Source organism: Hemiscyllium ocellatum, chromosome 22 (assembly GCF_020745735.1).
Source record: "Hemiscyllium ocellatum isolate sHemOce1 chromosome 22, sHemOce1.pat.X.cur, whole genome shotgun sequence".
Classification (NCBI taxonomy): domain Eukaryota; kingdom Metazoa; phylum Chordata; class Chondrichthyes; order Orectolobiformes; family Hemiscylliidae; genus Hemiscyllium; species Hemiscyllium ocellatum.
In genome coordinates this window covers 295,825-305,334 of record NC_083422.1, presented here as the reverse complement: position 1 = coordinate 305,334, position 9,510 = coordinate 295,825, and positions in this window count along the sequence as shown.

The following is a 9,510-nucleotide window of genomic DNA, read 5'->3' as shown; positions in this document are numbered from 1 at the left end:
TGATGCTGGAAAAGCACAGCTGATCAGCCAGCATCCAAAGGGCACGAACATTGACGATTCAGGCATAGGCTCTTCTTCAGGAATGAGGCTTTTGGGCAGGGGGACTAAGGTTCAAATGGCGGCTGGGTAGCTCTGGAGGGATTGTAGATGGGAATGCGGAATGAAGGAGGGAGGTGATGGTGATAGTTCAAGGAGGAGGGTGTGGCGGAGAAGTGGGAAGGAAGATCAACGGGTAGGGCCGTTCAAGATGGCGGTGCTGAGTTGGAATGTTGGGATTGGGCTAAGCTGGGGAGGGGAAATGTGGAAACTGATGAAATCCACATTAATCCCGTGTTGTTAGAGGGTCTCAAAGTGGAGGATGAGGCGTTCCTCCTCCAGCGGTTGGCTGGTTGGGGTTTCGTGATGGAAAAGGCGAAGGACCAGTGTGTCCTTTGCGGAGTGGAACGTAAATTAAACTGATCAGTCTCAGGGTGATGGGATAGGTTCGTATGGGTGTCCCAATGATGTTCGCTGAAACAATGCATATGTTGTCGTCCTGTCACCTCAGTGGAGGGGCGACCATATCGGGTGCAATGGATGCAGTTTATAACGTGCATGGAATTACAGTTCAATTATTTTCAGATATGAGAGGATCCTTTGGGGCCTTGGGCTGAGGCGAGGGAGGAGCTGTGGACGTAAGTTTTGCCTTTATTGCAATGGCAAGGGAAGGTGCTGGGAGTGAAGCATGTGTCCTTGGGGTGTGGACCTGACAAGGCAGTCGCGGAAGGAATTGTTCCCGTGTGATTCGTGGGCCCACCATGCTCTTGGGTCAATGAGTTTGACACGCATTGTGACATTGAACATTTGTTTTGTAGCCTCCAACTCCGGAATCACTTTTCACATCAAGTTTCCTGCCCACTCTCCAAGGAAGCCTTCTCCCACCATCAACACACTCCATCCACCTTGACATCCTGCGCTGGCCTGTAACGCCCTCGATCTCATCATCCCCATCTGCCACCGTGAGACAAACTGGCTCAACTTGCCCACCCACCAGACACACTCAAGACTCTTACCCTCGCAACGCACTCCTCTTGACTCTCTCCAATGCAACTCCAACATCACCATCAGCTACTAATTTGGCACATCTACCTCTACACCACTGGAGCCAGGCGCTATCTCGAAGACACATCGTCTTATGCTGGACCCTCAACAACGATCTCACTTCGCATCACCAAGCCATCATCTCTTATATAAACAAAAACCTCATCACCTTTCGGGATACACCATTCACAGCCTCCAACTTCATAATCTGGGAAACCGCAATGTCCAATTTCACTTTATGCTCAAAATCCACAAATGTTCCTGCCCAGGATGATCCAAAGTCTCAGTCTGATTGTACCCCAGCTAACCTTTCTCTACATACCTTGAAAGCGTCCTGTCCCCCTTAGTCCACCGACTCCCCATCTACATTCGGGGCACCACCCACACACTCCACGTCTTCCATAAGTTTTGTTTCTCGGGTACAAAACGCGTTCACGTCGCCGTGGGCATCCAGTAAATGTACACAAATATCTGCCATGACGAAGACCTCCAAGCCCTAGGTTTCTTCCTCTTACACCAACACAATCAGCACTCTTCATCGACTCTGTCATTTTACTGGATGAACTGGTCCTCACCATCGACAACATCTCTTTCCAATTCCCATACTTCCTCCAGACCAAATGGGTAACCATGCCGGTCTCTTCCTTGAATACTTGGAAAGTCCATCTTTCGCAGATACCCCGACAGCATTACACACCTGTTCCTATGCTACTTTGATAAACTTTTCAGTGCTACTTCATGCTCCCAGGTGGACGTTGTATATTTCATCACCTTCATACACATCTTCCACTCCGACCTCAAGATCACCTGGATTATCTCAGAGACCTCTATCCACTTTTGAGAGCTATAGATTTCCATTTCCGGCGACCAACTCAGCATGGACTTCTCCTACGAACCCACTGACTCTCACAGTTGTCTGGAGGACACCACCTCCCAGTCACCCTCCTGTAAAAATGCTTTTCCTTACTCCCTGTTCCTCCACCTCCACCGCATATGCTCCCCGGCGGACCAATTCCACTGTCGATCATCCTTACTCATTTACTTCACTTTCCATCACCACGTTGTCGACAACGTGAGCATCTCCTCCACTCTAATCGCAACCAAGAGAGAACCCACCGGTCCTTACCTTCCACCCCAAACAACCTACGGATACAACGCATCATCCTCCACCATTTCCATCACCTCCAAACTGACTCCAAACACGAGAAATTTATTTCCCTCCCCACCACTGTCTGTGTTTCAGAAAAACCATTCCCTCTGTGACTTCATTGGAAGGTGCATACCCCACCAACACACCCTCGCCTCCAGGCATCTTCCCCTGACGACCCAAGAAGTGCAAACTGTACGAACACATTTGCACCCCAGCTAAGAACCAGGCCCCAAAGAATCCATCCACATCTGACAAAAATGTATCTGTACTTCCATACATTTCATTTCATCATTCCCCCTAGAAACGGGAGGAGTGGGACACCAGGGAATATATCCAGAGACTTGCCAGTGCTGATGATAAGTGCACCTCGATGAGGTCTCCTTTGCATTGGGGAGACAGGACACCAACTTGCGAACCGTTTCAGGGAACACTTGTGGGATACCCACATGAAACAATCCTACTGCTCTGTCGCTGAAAACTGTAGCTCCCCTACACAATCCGCAAATGACATGCACATCCGGAGCCTCATTCATCGCATACCCTGGCCATCCATGTCCGTGAGGATGAACGCCTCATCTTCAATCTTAGGAGCCTCCAACCCAACGGGATTCACGTGGAGTTCATTTTCCCCATTCCCCTCCCCCAACCATATGCCAGTCCTTACCTTCCAACTCGTCATCACCCTCTTGAACGTCCCTACATGCCCATCTTCGTTCACACCTGTCTGCTCCACCCTTCTCTCCTACCTATCACTTTCACGCCCAACTTCATCCACTGATCTCGTTCCAAGCTTCCTTCCCCCAACCTCTACCCTCTCCCATATATCTGCCAGCCCCCTTGGCTGACCAGTTTCATTCTGATGATTGACTTTTACCCGGAAGTAAACTTCTTCTCCTCAGATGCTGTCTGACAGGCTGTGCTCATCCAGCAACACACTCTTTCGACTGATCTCCAGTGTCTGCAGACCTTACTTTCACCTGATTATTGATTCAACTTCTGAAGGGTAAGGCTTCCAGCTACTCTCTCTGTATCCCTCAAAATTTTGTACAACTCAATCCTGCTCAACCTCTCTGCTGTAAAGAAGACAATTTCAGCTTCTGTAGTCTGGCCCATCGTAGAATCATCCTACCAGCAGGGACGGTCCCTCCCTGCTAGCTTAACTGTCCGCATTTTGTAACTTCCCATTTTTCTAGCCTTTGGTTTGCAACCGCCTGGATGTCACGACTCCCGTTCCTCGGATTTTTGCGTCCTCCCGCAGATTTTACGTTCAATGATTCCTGCCCCCCTTCCCATTACTTTGTCCCCCTGACCCAATATTTTCCCCCTGAATATTGAAACCCGTCCAATTTCCCGTTACCGGGATATTGCGACCACATCCCCAAACTGCCCCACATCGCTCTTTTACGATCACCCATCTCCCCACCTCACACTCCTTTATAATGGGCGACATAGTGAGCACCTGTAGGGATTCATGACCCTTTTGTGTGTCAGGTTCAAAGTACAGCAAGATCTCAGCTCGCATGCACCACCCTCACTGAGAAAGGAGTTCATCTGAGCTCACACATGATGTTTTAATTCCCCAGGACGTTGTGCTCTTCCTCCCCAATTGTGTTGCTGCCCACAATTCCCACGCCCGGAATCTCCACTCTTCAAGGGGTTTTGCAGACTCGCCCCATTTATTCTCAGCCGCAAATATTGATGCCAAATGCTGTTTGTGTATCAAAGCTCCCACTGTGCCCCCATCTTGTGTAATTGCACACCCACTCACGTCTCCCATCATTCCCCCTAAAACGGCAGGAATGGGACAATAGTGCATATGTCCAGAGACTTTCCAGAGAGCGGGGATAGAGAGTGAGTGAGAGAGGCCACAGGTAGGACAATGAAAGAGAATGAGTGATGAGTGCGAGAGAGAGGATGATGGTGTTTGGCAGATAGAATGGTTCTCCATTCTGAACAGGAAGATCCCACAGAGCTAAGAGACAGAATGTGTAGATGATACGTGCTACTACTCAGGGAATTGCGTCCAAGTCCACTTCAGGGAAGGAGAACATAGAGACAGGGAGTGGGAGAGAGGGAGACAATCAGAGGGGTAATGGGAGGGAGTTCAGACAGAGATAGAGTCCGGGGGAAAGAGGAAGAGAGAGGGGGAGAGAGAGAGAGAGAGAGAGAGAGAGAAGCAAACAACTAAGGAGATGGAAGAGGAAGGCAGCGATATCAGGATAAAAGAAAGATAGATCGACATAGACAGAGAAAACGATGGGGGCGAGAGGGTGAGAGTGAGAGCGAGAGTGAGAGAGACATCGAGAGGGAGAGACAGGGAGGGAGAGAAATAGAGACAGAGGGGTCAGAGAGTGAGTGAGAGAGGCCACAGGTAGAATAATGAAAGAGACTGAGTGATGAGTGCGAGAGAGAAGATGATGGTGTTCGGCAGATAGATTGGTTATCCATTATGAACAGGAAGACCCCACAGAGCTAAGTGACAGAATGTGTAGAGGAAGCTGAGCAGGTAGTTTTGGAGATAAGGAAAAACTGAACGATGAAACCATTCTGGGATTGGGAATGAGGAGGCGGAGAGTCGTAGAAAGACAATGCACAGAGCAACATGGCCAACATGGAGATGGGAAATCTTGGGGAGAGAGATGTATGGGAAACAGATAGAGAGAGACAGCTCGGAACACGGGAGTGAAGATGAGAGCTGTAGTGAGAGACCGAGGCAGTGACATCTCTGGTATCAGACTGTGTAGCAAATCTCACAAGCGTTTTTATTCCTTTGTCTCCCCAACTCCCAAACACAGCCCAGAACTCCCCGCGTTTGGGTGTGTGTGTGTGTGTGTGTGTGTGTGTGTGTGTGTGTGTGTGTGTGTGTGTGTGTGTGTGTGTGTGTGTGTGTGTGTGTGTGTGTGTGTGTGTGTGTGTAAATGAACAACAAGGAGACAGGACGGTTTCTGATTATTGTCCCTGTTAACTACTTATTCCTCACGAAAGAATTATTTGATTCGCTCTGTCTCTGCAGCATCTGATTCTTGGCACTCGGAGGCGTTTGGTATGCTTTCCTTTATTGGTCAGAGTATTGAGTACAGGAGTTGGGAGGTCATGTTGCGGCTGAACAGGACATTGGTTAGGCCACTTTTGGAATATTGCGTGCAATTCTGGTCTCCTTCCTATCGGAAAGATGTTGTGAAACCTGAAAGGGTTCAGAAAAGATTTACAAGTATGTTGCCAGGGTTGGAGGATCTGAGCTACAGGGAGAGGCTGAACAGGCTGCGGATGTTTTCCCTGGAGCGTCTGAGGCTGAGGGGTGGCCTTATAAATGTTTACAAAATTATGAGGGGCATGCATAGGATAAATACACGAAGTCTTTTTCCTGGGGTTGGGGAGTCCATAACGAGAGGGCATAGATTTAGGGTGAGAGGGGAAAGATGTAAGAGAGATCTAAGGGGCAACTTTTTCACGCAGAGGGTGGTACGTGTATGGAATGAGCTGCCAGAGGATGTGGTGGAGGCTAGTACAATTGCAACATTTCAGAGGCATTTGGATGGGTATATGAATAGGAAGGGTTTTGGGGGATATGGGCCGGGTGCTGGCAGGTGGGACTAGATTTGGTTGGGATATCTCGTCGACATGTACGGGTTGGATGAAGGGTCTGTTTCCATGCTGTACATATCTAAGAATCTATGACTGTAAGAGACTGCGAGGAAAATGGCAATTGATTAAAATGAAATAAAACTGGGCACCAAAAGAACAGCAAGACCCTACCACTCACCTCCTTCCACAATCTCACAACTTCCCTGAACAGTGCCTGTTGTTTAATCCAAAGAACGGTAACAGGAAGGTGTCAAACTGCCTCGGGACTGTCCCAGTGTTTCTGTTTGAGGGATCAAGGGAGTAATTTACTCCAGACGCTGCAATCCGCTTCATGTCCACTCGCAGAGATTGTGTCTCTCTGTGTCTGTGTCCCAGAATCAGTCTGAGAAATCCACTTCCGCACACATGCACACACACATACACACACACACACGCACGCACACACAGAGAGAGAGAGAGAGAGAGAGAGAGAGAGAGATTGATTACACCAAGCCAAGATCATTTAAAATATCAAACAAGTGAAACAAAGAAGTTCCCGTCACTGACAGACTTCCCCAAATTTTCCCCATTTAATCAGCACTTCCCCTTGTTTTGATTTCAGAGAATGGGACAGATTCCACCTGAGTTCAAGGTGTGAATGTTTTCTGACTACTCCCCGAGGGTATATTATCTGGGATGGGTTTGGACAGTGACTTAATAGTAACTACCAAAGCCTGTCCCCTCCACCTCCCTCAGTGTTAAATCTGTCCCTTACATCTCTTTCACTGACACACCGGGGAGAAAAAAATACAAGTGACAAGACTGACTCCTCACTATCCCACTTCACTTCACTACCCACAACCCTGTGCCCACTTTGTCAGCGAATGGGGCTGTTTCTAAATAAATTATTCACAATGAAGCATCCATTGGTACAGAAATGTCTTTCTCTTTCACTCCTTCTATCTCTCTCATTCAGTCTCCCTCATCCCTCTATCACAGCCTCTCTTTCACTCGTTTGTGCCCCTATCTTTCACTCCTTCCTCGCCATCTATACCTCACTCTTTACCTCTCTCTCTCCTACACACTCTCTGTCTCTCTCTCCTTCCCTCTCGGATTCTGCCTCCCTCTGTTATGCTATGTCCCTCTCAGTCCCACCCTCTCTGCTCTGCTTTCTCCAGTTCTCGAGAATTGATTGGACTCTCTCCATCCATTCACTCTGCGTTCAGATTGAAATGCACTTTCCTCACTCACTCCCATTTAGAGTGTACTCCCACATCCCCGGCCTTTCCTGTAGAGCCATGTCGTTTCTGGCTAAAGAGGGAGGAGAGGTGGGGATGGACTGTGATATGGAATGGAGTGATGATGATCCCACCCACTACCCAACCACCAGAAAAAAGAGTGCAGGTTCTATCGACAGGCTGAGTGATTTCCTCTAATCCCTGCTAGAAATCAAACCCCACCCAACTACGTAGCATCTAGAACTGTCCCAAATACCCTCCACACACACAAAGGGAGGGGCTGACATTGGAATTCTGCACAGCAGGATCTCACCAGTCCACACTGATGGACACTGTGAAGATATCTATACTTTCACCATCCACATTCAGAACCATACGGCCCCCTCAACTCCCCAACCCCTCTTATAGTTGACAGATGTGGCCCACTGCTACTGTGAATGAAAAGGAAGTAGGCTGTTCTTGCACAGCAAGATCCCAAAGGTTGTCTCCCTTGAATCACCAGCAAATGCTAATCGGCCCCAATTCAATTTGGCGGCTGGATGCAGAGACAGGGAAATTCACCCCTCCACTTTCGCTCTGAGTCGCGGAGCTTCCCGTCTATCATTCGGGACACCATCCACACCCTCCACTTGTTCCATAATTTCCATTTACCCAGGCCCAACCCCATAAACTTTCAAATACAAATATCTGGTAAAGTGATGTCTTATCTCTTTCACTGCTTCCATCTCTCTGTACACAAATATCTGTCATTGCAAAGGCCTGCAAGCCCTAAATTTCCTCTCACGCCAAGACAAGCAGTCCCTTTCCACTGCCACTGACATTTTTATGGCTTAACTCGCCCTCACCAACAACAGCTTCTCCTTCACTCCTCCACACATTCTGTCACCCTCGCATTTACGCCCCCCCACACTCCTCCACAGTGAAGAATTGACCCGCACACTCCACCACTGTCATGCTCACTCGTCTGCATACTCAGCTACCATCAAGGTTACAACCTGCACACTCCTCCACCATCATTCTTACTCCCCCGCCCACTAAACCATCATCACACACACTCCTCCCATACACTAAACCACCTTCATGCTCATTCCCCTGCGGATTAGATTACTTACAGTGTAGAAACAGGCCCTTCGGCCCAACAAGTGCACACCGACCCGCCGAAGCGCAACACACCTATACACCTACATTTAACCCTTACCTAACACTACGGGCAATTTAGCTTGGCCAATTCACCTGAGCCACATCTTTGGACTGTGGGAGGAAACCGGAGCACCCGGAGGAAACCCACGCAGACACGGGGAGAATGTGCAAACTCCACACAGTCAGTCGCCTGAGCCGGGAATTGAACCCGGGTCTCTAGCGCTGTGAGACGGCAGTGCTAACCACTGTGCCACCGTGCCGCCCACCGGATTTCCCCACTGTCATGCTGACAACCGTTAAAACTCTCTACCCTGAGCACTGGACTGCTTACATATACCCACTATCTTCCCTCAGCAACAGACAGTGGATCCCACCAAACGTGTCTGCAGTAGCCCGTTGTCGCAGCCTGACATATTAGCCCCAGCCACAGCTCTGGTGCTACACCCACATTTATCACCTAGTAACAGCCAGTGGTCGCACACCCATTGCTAGTAAAAAATGAGGTCTGCAGATGCTGGAGATCACAGCTGCAAATGTGTTGCTGGTCAAAGCACAGCAGGTTAGGCAGCATCTCAGGAATAGAGAATTCGACGTTTCGAGCATAAGCCCTTCATCAGGAATAAGAGAGAGAGAGCCAAGCGGCTAAGATAAAAGGTTGGGAGGAGGGACTAGGGGGAGGGGCCTGAAGAGCTTCTGTGCAGAGGAGATGACCTGGGGGGTGCAGTGAGAGAGGGACTCACTGAAATCCTTGTAGAGGGAGGAAGAGAGCTTCTTCAAGGAAGGCATCCTTGTAAGAGGATTCGCACCTCCTTCCACCTATCCCACCTCCATCGCCCCTCCCCCTAGTCCCTCCTCCCTACCTTTTATCTTAGCCGGCTTGGCTCTCTCTCTCTTATTCCTGATGAAGGGCTTATGCTCGAAACGTCGAATTCTCTATTCCTGAGATGCTGCCTAACCTGCTGTGCTTTGACCAGCAACACATTTGCAGCACACCCATTGCTCCCAAGCAATGACATTTGGCCCAAGTCCCACACCATTACCCTCGTAACGGCCAGAAACTCAACTCCCCATTACGTTAGCAATGGAAAGTGAGAGATAATTGGACGGAGAGAGATTTTGAGGGATGGAGATTGGGACGTAGTGTCTGCAAGACAGAGAGTGAGTGAAGGATCATAGGGCACGGAGGGACAGTGAAACATGGTGTGTAAACTGGAGGAGGAGAGAGACTGTGTGAGAGTGGGAGGGATATATGGAGAGAGGGTGACAAAGGGAGACAGATAAACTCTGCCAAAGCCAGGTCAGATTGGGTGACCCACATGTGAAGACAATGACAGAGTA